Source organism: Scyliorhinus canicula, chromosome 5 (genome assembly GCF_902713615.1).
Source record: "Scyliorhinus canicula chromosome 5, sScyCan1.1, whole genome shotgun sequence".
Taxonomy (NCBI): domain Eukaryota; kingdom Metazoa; phylum Chordata; class Chondrichthyes; order Carcharhiniformes; family Scyliorhinidae; genus Scyliorhinus; species Scyliorhinus canicula.
This window is the reverse complement of record NC_052150.1, coordinates 217,055,722-217,071,770: the sequence shown is the minus strand read 5'-3', so window position 1 is coordinate 217,071,770 and position 16,049 is coordinate 217,055,722. Positions and strand designations below refer to the sequence as shown.

General features: G+C 48.9%; 1 protein-coding gene across 3 annotated transcripts in view; it reads left to right on the top strand.

Annotated features, from left to right (window-relative positions):
• Positions 1–16,049, top strand: part of LOC119966574 (meiosis-specific coiled-coil domain-containing protein MEIOC-like) — a 158,920-nt gene that overhangs the window by 69,125 nt on the left and 73,746 nt on the right. For all 3 annotated transcript variants that reach the window (XM_038798496.1, XM_038798497.1, XM_038798499.1), the window contains one exon: positions 10,074–10,202. The gene's annotated coding sequence lies outside the window, so the exon portion shown is untranslated. The remainder of the gene's footprint in view (positions 1–10,073; positions 10,203–16,049) is intronic.

Sequence of the window (16,049 nt, the reverse complement as noted above, 5' to 3'; positions counted from 1 at the left end):
ATTCCCGTACCAGCCTCCCCAAACAGGCGCCGGAATGTGGCGACTAAGGGCTTTTCACAGTAACTTCATTTGAAGCCTACTTGTGACAATAAGCGATTTTCATTTCATTTCATTTTCATTTCTTTGCAGTGGTCTGTTCTATTCAGTATGACGGTGGCCCCTCCTTTGTCTGCTGGTTTGATGACGATGTTGCGGCTGGTCTTGAGAGCGCGGATGGTGTTGCGTTGTGCTTGGGTGACGTTCAGGGCTGTCTTGTGAATGTGACTGATGAATCTGGCATTGACCCGACTCCTGATGGCTTGAGCATACATGTCGAGTCTAGGGCAGTGGCCTTTCAGAGAGGTCGAATTCGACTCTTGCCTCTTCGGTTGACGCACCGCATATCTCTCGGTCTGCTGTTCCGATTCATTTGTTGTCTCATTTGGTTCACTGTCGGCCTCTTGGGGTCTGTGGAAGAACTACCGGAGCCTCATTCGCCTGATGAATTCCTCCGTTTCTGCCGCGAGACTGATAGGATCTATTTTGGTGGTGGTGCAGAAATTGAACCCTCTGCTGAAGACTTTGATGTCGTCTGGTTGAAGGGAGTAGTCCGACAAGTTGACAATAGATTTCCATGTATTGTTTTCTGCTGCTACTGTGGTACCGGGGGAAGCTTGGTTGCTGCTCGTGGTAGCGCGGCAGACACGGAGGAATTCATCAGGTGAATGTCTCTGTCCGGGAGTGTCCAGGCAATAAAAATGGTGATCTTGCCGAGGTTCCTTTTTGTATTTCAGAGTTTTGTGTAGGCGGGGAGGATTCCCTGTATTAAGAGAGTTTATTTGGAGAGGGATAGACTTGGCTCTCCCTAGAATCATAGAATTTACAATGCAGAAAGAGGCCATTCAGCCCATCGCATCTATACTTGCCCTTGAAAGTGCACCTTACTTAAGCCCACGCCTCCACCCTATCGACCAAGAGGCTGTTTAGCACAGGGCTAAATCGCTGGCTTTGAAAGCAGACCAAGGCAGGCCAGCAGCACGGTTCAATTCCCGTAACAGCCTCCCCGAACAGGTGCCAAAATGTGGCGACTAGGGGCTTTTCACAGTAACTTCATTTGAAGCCTACTTGTGACAATAAGCGATTTTCATTTCATTTCATTTCACGGTAGCATGCACGGTAGCATGGTGGTTAGCATAAATGCTTCACAGTTCCAGGGTCCCAGGTTCGATTCCCGGCTGGGTCACTGTCTGTGTGGAGTCTGCACTTCCTCCCCGTGTGTGCGTGGGTTTCCCCCAGGTGCTCCGGTTTCCTCCCACAGTCTAAAGATGTGCGGGTTAGGTGGATTGGCCATGCTAAATTGCCCGTAGTGTCCTAAAAGAAAGTAAGGTTAAGGGGGGGGGGGGTTGTTGGGTTACGGGTATAGGGTGGATACGTGGGTTTGAGTAGGGTGATCATTGCTCGGCACAACATCGAGGGCCGAAGGGCCTGTTCTGTGCTGTACTGTTCCAAGTTCTATGTTCTATTTCACTGCAATCCAGTAACTCCATCTATCCTTTGGACACTAAGGGGCAATTTAGCATGGCCAATCCACCTCACCTGCATATCTTTGGATTGTGCAAGGAAACTCGAGCACCCGGAGGAAACCCATGCAGACATGGGGAGAAAGTGCAAACAGTCACCCGAAGCCGGAATTGAACCTGGGTCCCTAGAGCTGTGAGGCAACAGTGCTAACCACTGTGCTGCCCTAACTTTCAGTATTATTACTGGGCTGCCAAAATTGTCATGGTCCAGAAATGGTTGGTAGACCGAAGGTCAGTGTGATGCAGGGTGGAGGGGACCTCATGTAGAGAGACCTCCTTAAGGGCACTGACTTCAGCTCCTCTGCCATTCTCACCAAACAGGTACTCACCAAATCCAGCGGTAGTTTCTACTCGAAGGGCGTGGAATCAGTACCAGCTACATTTTTACTTGGAGGCCTGTATAGAAAGGCTTCGATCTGTGGTAACCATAGATTTTTCTCAACCAGATTGCCAAGTTTAGGGAGTGGGACCATTTGCGGATCAAATGCTTCGAGGACCTGGGTGGGAAATTTGCGGACCTGTCTGAGTTGACGGAGGCTTACCAATTGCCCAGCGGTAATGGGTTCAGATACCTCCAAGTCAGGACATTTTGAGAAAGGAGGTGGGTTCGTTGCCAATGTTGCTGCCCTCAGGTTTACAGGGTAGGCTCCTTTCGGAGGATGATATTGGGGATGGCAAGATCTCTGATGTGTACGCTGAGCTGGCCAGGAGGGAGGATGCATCAATGGTGGCAATGCGGCAAAAATGGGAGGAAGAATTGGGAGGTGCGATGCGAGGATGGATTTTGGAAGAAGTGCTGCGTAAGATTAATGCATCCTTGTCATGTGCCAGACTTATTCAGCTTAAAGTTGTACACAGAGCACATATGATGGTGGCAAGGCTGAACCGATTCTTCCCAGAAGTGGTCGATTAGTATGCACGATGTGCCAGGTCCCCTTGAATCATGCCAACATGTTCTGGTCCTGTCCAATGTTGGTGGGGAGTCATGGATGTTTGTCTCAGATGCCTTCTGCATGTGTAGATATTTTTGGAGTGTCTGACGTTGTGGGGGTCTTGGTGGGGAAAGAGGCCGATGTTGTGGCTTTCACCTCCCTGTTAGCCCGGAGAAGTTTGCTAAACTGATGGGCCTCGGATACACCAAGTATCGGGTCATAGGTGCAGGACCTTGCTGAGTTTCTTCATTTGGAGAGAATTAAATTCGCCATTGGAGGAATTGGCGAGGGGTTCTCTGTGGAAACTGTTCATCGACTTTGCCAAGAAGTATTAGAATGTCGGGGGGTGGTGTAGCAGCGTATAGCAACTATTGGTTATTAAAAGTGGCGGCACATGGCACAGTGATTAGCCCTGGGTCACTGTCTGTGTGGAGTTTGTACATTCTCCCCATGTCTGCGTCGGTTTCACTTCCACAACCCAAAGATGTACAGGTTAGGTGGATTAGCCATGCTAAATTGCCCCTTAATTGGGGAAAAAAATAATTGGATATTCTAAATTTAAAGAAAGAATCTATTGGTAATTAAGGGGTAGGGGTATCTTGTTTTGGTTGAAAAATTATTTGCGGATTTGGCGGATGTATTTGTATATATGGGGGGGTTTCCTGCTGTGTTGTATTGCTGTTACTGCGTTATGGATTGTCCGATATTGCTTTGTTTTTTGACTGTTCCTGTTTTTGTATTTTCTGGATATATCTTCAACAAATTATCTTTAAAAAAAAATGATGCGAGGTATTGTGTTTGGACCTAGCTAAACAAATCAAGGGACATCTTGTAAGAAAAGACAAAATAATGCCTCATCCTTTGGGTACAGATGATATAGTTAATGGGAGGGACCTGATCTGTCTGAAGAGTCAATATAACCCTAATCTGAACAGAAGTATTTCAGTTTGGTCTTGAAAGGTTCTCTCGCCAAAGATTGTGTACAGAGAAAAGCAAGTAAAACTCTGGTTGTTATGTTTATTCATGAGTGGTATTTAATCTATATTGGTTTGCTTAATTAGAATATAATGGCAGGTTTCGGAAGTAAGTTCCGGTTTCTTCTTTTGCTTAAAAATTGTTGTAACTGTTGCGAATATAGGTATTTTTTGTGGCTAATGTTTGTTTTAGCAAAAAGATACCTCTTGGTCAGTATTATTACTCCTGTGGTGTAGTAACATTTCCTCACTGTCTTACAAATTGTAAATAGTTGGGTTCTTGTTCGGGATCCTAACACAGGATTTTCATAAACACAGCCAGTGATCACTTTGTTGACCTGTTTAAAAAAGGATGGTGGAATAAAGATGGGGAGAAACTGAAATAAAAACAGGAATCTCGGGAGGACCGTCATCTTCACCGTCTGCACCCTCCCAGCCAGTGACAACGGAAGCACGTCCCATCGCCGAAAATCGTCCTTCATTTGGTCTACTGTTCGGGCCAGATTTAATTTATACAGCCGGTCCCATTCCCGCGCCACTTGAATGCCTGGGTACCTAAAGCTTCCCCCTACTAATCTAAACGGCAGCTCCCCCAATCGCCTCTCCTGTCCCCTTGCCTGGACCGCAAACATCTCACTTCTCCCCATATTTAGCTTATACCCCGAAAACCGGCCAAATTCCCCTAGAATCCTAATGATTTCTTCCACCCCCTCTATTGGGTCCGATACATACAGAAGCAGGTTGTCTTCATAGAGTGAGACTCTGAACTCCACCCCCCAACGGCTCTATAGCTAGCATGAACAACAGTGGGGAGAGAGGGCATCCCTGTCTCGTCCCCGATGCAGTCTAAAATAGTCCGATGTTGTCCTATTCGTCCGTACGCTTGCTACAGAAACCTGATACAGCAACCTGACCCAGTCAATAAAGCCCCGCCCAAATCCGAACCATTCCAGTACCTCCCACAGATAATCCCATTCTACCCGATCAAAAGCCTTTTTTGCATCCATTGCGATCACTACCTCCACCTCCCTACCTTCCAGGTGCATCATGGTCATGTTTAACAACCTTCTTACATTGGCCATCAACTGCCTACCCTTAACAAGCCCCGTCTGGTCGTCCCCAATAACATCCGGAACACACTCCTCAATCCTGGAGGACAACATTTTGGCCAGCAATTTGGCATCCACATTCAACAGGGATATCGGCCTATGGGACCCTCACAGCTCCGGGTTATTGTTCCGCTTCAGAATCCGCGAAATCGTGGCCTGTGACATCGTCGGGGGCAGTATCCCTCTTTCCCTTGCCTCATTGAACATCCTCATCACCACCGGCCCCAATATCCCAGAGAACTTTTTATAAAACTCCACTGGGTACCCATCCGGCACCGGGGGTTTACCCGAGGCCCCCAGCCCTTCTACCAGCTCCCCGTCCACCGTTGGGAAATTCAGCCCCTCCAAGAAGTGCCTCATCCCCTCTGGCCCCGAGGGGGTTCCAACGTGTACAGCCTACTGTAGAAATCCCTAAACGCCTTATTCACCCCTGCTGAATCTCCAACCAGGTTCCCATCTCCGTCATTTACTTTCCCTATCTCCCTGGCTGCCTCCCTCTTTCTAAGCTGCTGTGCAAGCATTCTGCTGGCCTTCTCTCCATGCTCATAGGTCGCCCCCCCCACGCCTTTCTCAGCTGCTCCACTGCCCTCCCTGTGGTTAACAAGCCAAACTCCGCCTGTAGTCTCCGCCGTTCCCTTAAAATCCCTGCCTCTGGGGTCTCCGCATACCTCCTATCGATCTGTAGTATTTCCTTTCCCAGTCGGTCCGTCTCTGCCCTGTCCACCATCTCCCTATGGGCCTGTATCGGGTTCAGCTCCCCTTTGACCACTGCCTTCAGTGCTTATCAGACCATCACTGCTGAAATCTCCCACGTGCAGGTAGATCCGAATACATTTCCTCAGCCACTCGCACACCCCTTCATCAGCCAAAAGTCCCACATCTAACCTCCATTGCGGGCGCTGGTTGCTGTCTTTACTACCCTGCAGGCCAACCCAGTGTGGATCATGGTCTGAGATTGTGATCGCCCAGTCCCCCGTGTCCACCACCCCTGCCAGTAAGGCCCTGTTCAAAATAAAGAAATCAATCCGGGAGTGCACTTTATGCACGTGTGAGTAGAAGGAGAACTCCTTCACCCTCGGCTGCCCAAATCTCCATGTTTCCCACTGACCATAATGTACCGACCTCCCACATCCGAGAGTATTCTACCCGCTTCAAACACCACCTGCTTATTGATCAGGGTCGGGACCCCTCTGGTCTTTGAGTCTAGTCCCGAGTGAAAAACCTGACTGACCCAGCCTTTCCTCAAATCTAATCTGGTCAGTTATTCTAAGGTGCGTCTCCTGCAACATTACCACTTCCGCCTTCAGTCCCCTAAGATGCGCGAACACACGTGCCGTCTTGACTGGCCCATTTAACCCTCGAACGTTCCAGGTGATCAGCCTAGTTGGGGGGCTCATTGCCCCCCCCTCTTTGCCAATCAGCCACTCCCTTTTTTGGGCCCGCCTCCAGCCCATGCTCCATGCCTCCACCGGTCCGCCCCCAGGCTGCCTCCGCCCCCAACCTCCTCTCTGTCCCTTATCCCAAGTCCCTCCCTCGTCAGCAGAACATTTACCCCCCCTCCCCCCAGTAACAACACTCTGTAACCCAACCCCTTTAATACACTGAACATATGCACACACCCTACTGCGCTTCCATGAGCTCGTCCGCCCAGCTAGCTTGGTGGCCCCCATCCCTGGCACTGGATAGTCTCCCACCGATTGTTCCCGCCACACCCTCCGCCCCCGCTCTCATACAAACATACTCCAAACATCAAACAATCCCCACACAATTGTCCGACAAAAAGACACCAAGATCTGAACAAGCACACCTTCATTCCCCAACAGTGCAAATGAAAACTGTAACTCACTCAGCTCTACCGCTGGTCCCAAATCAATGCAAAAGGCATTACAAACAGCTTCCACAAAACTAAAAACGAGAAACTTTATTTTTAAAAGAACAGAAAAACAAACAAAAAAACAAGAACGTTGCAGCAAAGTTCAAAAGTTCTCAGTCCACCACCAGTCCTTTCCTTTTTGCGAAGTCCAGAGCGTCCTCAGGCGACTCAAAATAAAAGTGCTGTTCCTCGTGCGTGACCCAGAGACGGGCTGGATACAACAGTCCGAACTTCACTTTTTTCTTAAAAAGGATCGACCTAATCTGGTTGATGTCTGCTCTTCTCCTGGCCACCTCCACACTCAGGTCTTGGTAAACCCACAGGATACTGTTGTTCCACTGACAGTTCCGTGTCTGCTTGGCCCACTAGCATGCGCTCCTTATCCAAGTACCTGTGAAATCTCACCACCATTGCCCTCGGGGGTCTCCCATTCGCGGCTTGCTCGCGTGCGCTCTGTGAGCCCTGTCCACCTCCAAGGGTCGGGAGAATGTTGCCTCCCCCAGCAGCTTCTCAAACATATCCGCTATGTATGCCCCAGCGTCCACTCCTTCGGACCCGTCCAGGAGCCCAACGATTCTCAAGTTCTGCTGGCATTCTCTAGGTCTTCCACCTTCTCCAGGAGCCTTTTCTGCTGGTCTCTCAGCATCCCCACCTCCAACTCCACCGCAGTTTAATGTTCCTCCCGCTCAGCCATCGCCTTCTCTACTTTCTGGATCACCCGTTCTTGGGCAACCAATCCAAGCTCCAGCCGCTCAATTGACTCTTTTATCATGTCCAAACAGTCCTGTTTCTGCTTCGCAAAGCCTTCCTGAATAACCTGCATCAGCTGTTCTGTTGACCGCTGGGTCGACAAACCAGAGGTCCGGTGCTCCGCCATGCTGTCTGCTGCTGCAGCTTCAGCCCAAGCCTTGTCTGTCTTTCTGTTTCTGCCTTTACAAGCTCTTCTAGTCCTTCTCTCCATGCACCGATGTGGGAATTCAGCACAGAATTGCTCCTGTCATCAGTTTTACAATTCAAGTCCGGTAGAAAATCGGGGGAAAAGGTCCAAGAGTCCGACCAGAGCGGGAGCCACCAAATGTGTGACATACTCCTTCATAGCTGCCACCGGAAGTCCCCAGTGAACAGTTCTAAGGTACTGTATTACAGGAAGGATGGAATATGGTATTGAGGAGATTTGAATCCATTCACCTGTGGAAGGAGCAGTGCTCCGAAAACTAGTGATTTGAAACAAATCTGTTGGACTTTAAACTGGTGTTGTAAGACTTCTTACTATGCTCACCCCAGTCCAAAGCCGGCATCTCCATATCATAACCTTTTGAACACTAAGGGGCAATTTATCATGGCCAATCCACCTAACCTGCACATCTTTGGACTGTGGGAGGAAACCGGAGCACCCGGAGGAAATCAACGTAGACATGGAGAGAAAGTGCAAACTCCACACAGTCACCCGAGGCTTGAATTGAACCTGGGTCCTTGGAGCTGTGAGGCAGCAGTGCTAGCCATTGTGCCACCATGGTTGAAATGTGGGCAAGGTTGAAAGATGGGAAGGACTGGCGACTCAACATTCCAGGGTATAGAAGTGGGGATGTAAGAGGCAGGGGCATTGCGTTATTTATTTTTTTTAAAACCACTCCGCCGGATGGCGTGAACGGCCTTTGGCGTCACGCTAGCCAGGGCCGAAAGGACTTCGCTGGCCGGCGTAAGTCCGCGCATGCGCCGGAGCGTCAGTGGCTGCTGATGTCATACTGGCGCATGCGCAGGGGAGGGGGTCTCTTCTGCCTCCGCCATGGTGAAGACCATGGCGAAGACGGAAGAAAAAGAGTGCCCCCACGGCACAGGCCCGCCGGCCGATTGGTGGGCCCCGATCGTGGGCCAGGCCACCGTGGGGGCACCCCCCGGGGTCAGATCGCCCCGCGCGCTCCCCAGGACCCCAGAGCCCGCCCGCGCCACCAACCCCGCCGGTCAGGTAGGTGGTTTAATCCACGCCGGCTGGAGAGGCCTGTCAGCGGCGGGACTTTGGCCCATCACGGGCTGGAGAATCGCTGTGAGGGGCCCGCCAACCAGCGCGGCGCGATTCCCGCCCCCGCCAAATCTCGGGGGGGCGGAGAATTCGGGACATGGCGGGGGCGGGATTGACGCCAGCCCCAGGCGATTCTCTGACCCGGCGGGGAGTTGGGGAATCCCGCCCCTTGTCTCAGAGACCCCGAGCAGGCACCGTTTAGCACTGGTTTCCACAAACGCGGACCAGGCGTACTGGCACTTGGGGTGTGTGTGTGTGTGTGTGTGTGTGTGTGTGTGTGTGTGTGTGTGTGTGTGTGTGTGTGTGTGTGTGTGTGTGTGTGTGTGTGGAGGGTGGTGGTCTTCCAAACTATCCAAGGCTCCTAGGTGGTCAGCCTTTGGGCAGGGTGATACCCTGGCACCCTGATGCCACCTGGGCACAGTGGCACTACCAGCCTGGCACCCTGGCAGTGCCTTCTGGATATCCTGGCAGCGCCACCTGGGCCTTATCATGCCCACGCCATGAATCGGGCCTGGCAGTGCCGTGCCCTTATGAGGTGGAGTGCGGGGAACTCAATGAACCCCTTTTTGATGAGTTGAGGTAGGGGTGTCCGGGAGCCATGGTGGTGGCCCCAAACACTTACTGCCATGTGAACGGAGCTTGTTAATGCAGCAAATGGGACTAAGTGCGACCTCGGTAGAGCATTCTTGCCGAGACCCAGAAATGAGGTAGAGTCCCGTTAAATAGCGGGGCAATTCTTGGAGCTGCCATCGAGGAGAAACACCGGGTTAAACGCGCTCAACACGGGTCTCTGTTTAATTTCATTAAATCACGCTCTTTGACTAACTTTTCTTTAGAGTGGTCAATAGCAAGGGGGGCATTGTTTCAAGCAATTAGTACAAAGAGTAGTAGGTTAAGCAGAATTCCTTTTCACTCTCAGGGTGCTGAAAGAATGATAGAGGCAGAAGCCCTCATTGCATTAAAAAAAATAGAAATACTCTTGAAGTGTTATAACCTACAAGGTAATTGACCAAGAGCTATAAAGTGGCTGGGTGAACAGGATGGGCTGAATGGCTTCCTCTCTGCCATTATTTCTATGATTTTGTTAATCATTGAATATTAAGCTTTTGGAGAAGCTTGAAAATTAGGCATCAAATAAATGCAAAACAAAGTTTACATTATTAATTTTAATAGAAAAATAACAAGTAATTGGAACTTAAGGATACTAAAATTGATCATTGATGATACTTAATATCTAGCCATGAATGTATTCTCAAGTTCAATATAGTATCCAAAACTCACTAGATCTGTTTTGCATAGTTTCAAAATTATGTACAGTAATAAGTAAGTTGATGAACGTTTTATTTTTCTTCATTACCCCATAGAATTTTATTGAAGAAACTACTTAATCTGATTTTCTGCATGTAAGAATTTATTAAACTGAGCTAGTGTATTAAATGTTACAGAATTAGATCTGAATTCATAAAGCTTTGAAATTTAAAGATTATTAATGTGCAGCAATCACCTGAACTTTAGGAGTAAAAGTTATGTTAATGACATTTTTAGATCATCATAATTTATCAGTATTTGTCAGTATTCAAAAACAAATTCAATTTTTTATTTCTAGCCTAAGCTCACTTCAAAGTTTGTAATTCCTTATGTCCAATGCAATGGTACTGATGTGGAAAAGGGTTCGGAATTTCTCTGCAAGAAGTTGGTCAGTTCAGCTTCCCCCTTCAGTTATCATTAATCACAGGTAAGTTAAACCATAATTTTGCACTACATTTTGAAGTTTACATTGGCCGCTAGGGAGTGTATAAATGTTGGATATCAGGAGATTAACTTGATTAGCAATTGTTACCTTTCATATTGTGGAAAATATTATAAATCCATTTCCTACCTTTGTGTAGTCTATTTAGCATAGTTATGTGTTTAAAAATAGTTCCAATTCGAATCACATCAGATTTATTTTGCCTTGGGTACAGTCACCAGATATCAAGCTGTTGCACACATCTATTTGTACCAGTGTAACCAAGGTTCACAATTGAATGTTCAGGAATGATAATTATGCAACTGAAAAATGAACAAAATATAAGCACTACAACTCCCTCCTTTTTCTTATCGTATGGACAATACTGTATGGACAATACTGGGGCCAATTGTAACAATCTTCTGGGAGGTACAGGAGAACGTATGACTTGAAATGAAAATCATGCTGGAGATACTCAGCAAGTCAGGCAGCACCCGTGAAGAAAGAAACAGAGTTTATTTTAAAATTTAGAGTACCCTTTTTTTTTCCCAATTAAGGGGCAATTTAGCGTAGCCAATCCACCTAACCTGCACATCTTTGGGTTGTAGGGGTGAAACCCACGCAGACACGGGGAGAACGTGCAAACTCCACATGGACAGTGACCCAGGTCCAAGAATCGAATCCGGATCCTCAGCGCTGTAGTCCCAGTGCTAACCACTGCGCCACGTGCCACCCCCAGATGTGCCACCCCCAGACGTGCCGCCCCCCTGAGAGAAACAGAGTTAATGTGTGGAGTTTTACTGACCCCGAGTGGTAGACGGTGAGGCTGGTAAAATAGAGCATATGACATAGGAACAGAATTAGGCCATTCAGCGCATCGAGTCTGCTCTGACATTCATTCATGGCTGATACGTTTCTCAAACCCATTCTGCTGCCTTCTCGCCATAACCCCATGTCCCCTTATTAATCAAGAACCTATCTATCTCTGTCTTGAAAATATTGGGGAACCGCATCACACTGGAAGAGTCCCGATGCTGGAACACTTTCCCAGCGGCGGAACTGGATGTGGAGTGGCTGTCCACTAGAGCTCAAAATAATTTCTTTTCCCGAGGGCTCTTTTTGAGATTTCTTGAAAGTGACATTTCTGATTTTCGGCAACTACATTTTGGTTTACATGGGTTCCTTGAAGTAAAGCAGATTTGAAGATTTGAGTTTGAAACCAAACTCCTTAAAGAAAGAGTATTAAAGAAACAAGATACTTGGTGCTGGGCAGACGCCCAAGCAGCTAACAACATTTGAACAGTTTTCCTGCCTTTATCCCATCCCTCATTTACCTTCAGTGGCTGATATTAACGCAAATGCAAGACCTGGAAGTTTGGGCTCATCTGGAACAACTGGACTCAATACCTTTTCGCACAACATCAGATCTGACAGACACTTTCTTTTGCAGAGGTATTGGCACTTTAGCACAGTAGTTATCACAATTACTTCACATAGATACATAGAAGATAGGAGCAGGAGAAGGCCTTTTGGCCCTTCAAGCCTGCTGTGCCAGTTATCATGATCATGGCTGATCATCCAACTCAATAGCCTAATCCTGCTTTCTCCCCATAGCCTTTGATCTCATTTGCCCCAAGTGCTATATCTAGCTGCCTCTTGAATATATTCAATGTTTTCACATCAACTACTTCTTGTGGTAATGAATTCCACAGGCTCACCACTCTTTGGGTGACGGAATGTCTCCTCATCTCTGTCCGATTTGGTTTACCCTGAATCCTCAGACTGTGGCCCCTGGTTCTTTTTTTTAAATATAATTTTTATTGGAATTTTTTACAGAAAATATAAAACGTAACGACAAACAATGAAATGCAACAAAATAACCCATAATAACTGTAACACCCCCAGACCGTATCGACGCATGTATCCCATCCCCCACCCCCCCAACCCCAATGAACTACAGGAGAACTTAAAAATAAATTTAAATTAAATAAACAAACATAGTCATCGTCGTCCCCCCCAACACCTTTTCCCTCCCCCTTCCCCCCCACCCCCCCGGGTTGCTGCTGCTACTGTCCCCGTACCCTATCGTTGAGCCAGAACGTCGAGAAAAGGTTGCCACCGCCTAAAGAACCCTTGTACCGACCCTCTCAGGGCGAATTTGATCTTCTCTAGCTTAATGAAACCAGCCATGTCATTGATCCAGGTCTCCACGCTTGGGGGCCTCGCATCCTTCCATTGTAGCAAGATCCTTTGCCGGGCTACTAGGGACGCAAAGGCCAGCACACCGGCCTCTTTCGCCTCCTGCACTCCCGGCTCCACCCCAACCCCAAAAATCGCGAGTCCCCATCCTGGCTTGACCCTGGATCCCACCACCCTCGACACCGTCCTCGCCACCCCCTTCCAGAACTCCTCCAGTGCCGGGCATGCCCAGAACATATGGGCATGGTTCGCTGGACTCCCCGAGCACCTGACACACCTGTCTTCACCCCCAAAGAACCTACTCATCCTCGTCCCAGTCATGTGGGCCCGGTGCAGCACCTTGAATTGGATGAGGCTAAGCCGCGCACGCGAGGAGGAAGAATTAACCCTCTCCAGGGCATCCGCCCATGTCCCGTCTTCGATCTGTTCCCCCAGTTCCCCCTCCCACTTAGCTTTCAACTCCTCTACTGACGCCTCCTCCGCCTCCTGCATAACCTTGTAGGTATCAGATATCTTCCCCTCTCCGACCCAGACCCCCGAAAGCACCCTGTCGCTCACCCCCCTCGCGGGAAGCGAAGGGAATCCCTCCACCTGCCGCCTAGCAAATGCCTTTACCTGCAGATACCTGAACATGTTCCCCGGGGGAGCCCAAATTTCTCCTCCAAGTCCCCCAGGCTCGCAAACCTCCCATCAATAAACAGGTCCCTCAGCTGTCTGATGCCTGCTCTGTACCAACCCTGAAATCCCCCATCAATGTTCCCCGGGACGAACCTATGGTTCCCCCTTAACGGAGCCTCCATCGAGCCCCCCACTTCTCCCCTATGTCTCCTCCACTGCCCCCAAATCTTGAGGGTAGCCGCCATCACCGGACTCGTGGTATACCTCGTAGGAGGGAGCGGCCACGGCGCCGTTACCAGGGCCCCCAGGCTTGTATCTGGACGCCCTCTCCATCCGTTTCCATGCTGGCCCCTCCCCCTCCATTACCCACTTGCGCACCATCGACACATTGGCCGCCCAATAATACCCCGAGAGATTGGGTAACGCCAGCCCCCCCCATGTGGCCCCTGGTTCTTGACACACCACCATTGGGAACATCTTTCCTGCATCGACCCTGTCTAGTCCTCTTAGAATTTTATCAGTCTGTATGAGATTCCCCCCTCATTCTTCTGAAATCCAGCGAAAACAATCCTCACCTAGTCAAATCTCCTTATATGACAGTCCTGCCATCCCTGGAATCGGTCTGGTAAACCTTCGCTGCACTCCCTCAAGAGCAAGAACATCCTTCCTCAGATAAGGAGACCAAAACTGCACACAATATTATAGGTGTGGCCTCACCAAGGCCCTGTATAATTGCAGCAATGCATCCCTGCTTCTGTACTTGAAACCTCTCGCATTGAAGGCCAACACACCATCAGCCTTCTTTATCGCCTGCTGCACCTGCATGCTTACCTTCAGCGACTGGTGCACAAGACACCCAGATCCCACTGCACTCCCTTCTCCCAATTTACAACTATTCAGGTAGTAATCTGCCTTCCTATTTTTACTTCCAAAGTGAATAACCTCACACTTATCCAAATTATACTGCATCTGCCATTGGTTTGCCCACTCGCCCAACCTGTCCAGATAATGCTGAAGGATCCCTGCATCCTCGTCACAGTTCACCCTCCCACCCAACTTGGTATCATCTGCAAACTGAGATGTTACATTTTGTTCCCTCATCCAAATGATTATTATATATTGTGAATAGCTGGGGTCCCAGCAACCATCCCTGTGGCACCCCACTAGTTACTGCCTGCCATTTTGAAAAGGACCCATTAATTCCTACTCTTTGTTTCCTCTCTGTCAACCAATTTTCTATCCACCTCAATACACTTCCCCCAATCCCATGTGCTTTAATTTTGCACAATAGTCTCTTACGCGGGACTTCGTCAAATGCCTTCTGAAAGACCAAGTATACCACATCGACTGGCCCCTTATCAACTGTACTGGTTACATCTTCAAAGAATTCCAACAGATTTGTCAAGCATGATTTCCCCTTCATAAATCCATGCTGACTCTTACTGATCCTGTCACTGTCCGTGTGGAGTTTGCACATTGTCCCTGTGTTTGCGTGGGTTTCGCCCCCACAATCTAAAGATGTGCAGGGTAGGTCTATTGGCCATGCTAAATTGTCCCTTAATTGGAAAACATAAATTGGGTACTCTAAATTCATTAAAAAAAGATAACGGATGCAAGGATTTTCCCCACTATCGATGTTATGGTTACTGGTCTATAATTCCCTGTTTTCTCTCCACCTCCCTGTTTGAATATTGGAGTGACATTAGCTACCCTCCAATCTGCAGGGACTGTTCCAGAGTCTATAGAATTCTGGAAGATGACCACCAATGCATCCATTATTTCCAGAGCCACCTCCTTAAGCACTTACCTGGGATGCAGATTTTCAGGCCCTGGGGATTTATCCGCCTTCAATCCCATCAATTTTCCCAGCACCATTTCTCTACTAATATTGATCTCCCTCAGTTCTTCCCTCTCACTAAACCTTTCATTCTCCAATATTTCTGCTATCTGATTTGTGTCCTCTTTTGTGAAGACAGAACCAAAGTATATATTCTTTTTTTTTTTAAATAATTTTTATTGAAGAAATTTTTCAAAATACAAACATTTTAACCCCCCCTACATTTACATTTAAATTATAACAAAACAAAGTCAAACCCCCCTACTTAACAAGAAAAAGAAAAAAGTCCCCCCCCCCCCCCCACTCGCGCGTCGTCCCCCCCCCCCGCCGGCGAACCGACAGTCAGACCAACTTATCATTTCTAGCAGCGTCCTCAGGCAGGCCTTGCCCGTGCCGCTACCGTACTTCCTTCGTCTTTGTCCCCTCCCCTCCCCTCCCGGGTTGCTGCTGTCACGGCCTCAGTTTCTATCTCTGATCCAAGAGGTCTAGGAAGGGTTGCCATCGCCTGAAAAACCCCTGCACCGACCCTCTCAGGGCGAATTTGATCCTTTCCAATTGGATGAAGTTTGCCATGTCGTTTAACCAGGTGTTAACACTCGGAGGCCTTTCGTCCCTCCACTGAATCAGGATCCTCCTCCGAGCCACCAAGGACGCAAAGGCTAATATTCCAGCCTCCCTCGCCTCCTGTACCCCCGGTTCCACCCCAACCCCGAAGATCGCAAGTCCCCATCCTGGCTTGACCCTGGACCCCACCACTCTCGACACCGTCCCTGCCACCCCCTTCCAGAACTCCTCCAGTGCCGGACATGCCCAAAACATATGTGCATGATTCGCAGGGCTTCCCGAACATCTAATACACCTGTCTTCACCCCCGAAAAACCGACTCATCCTTGTCCCCGTCATGTGGGCTCTATGCAGTACCTTAAATTGAATGAGACTTAGTCTCGCACATGACGACGACGAGTTGACCCTCTCCAGGGCGTCTGCCCATGTCCCGTCCTCTATCTGTTCCCCCAGCTCTAACTCCCACTTATCTTTCAGCTCCTCTACTGGTACCTCCTCCACCTCCTGCATAATCTTATAGATGTCCGAGATCTTCCCCTCCCCGACCCAGACCCCTGATAGCACCCTATCACTCACCCCCCTGTCGGGGAGCGCGGGGAACCCCGCTACCTGTCGTCTGGCAAATGCCTTCACTT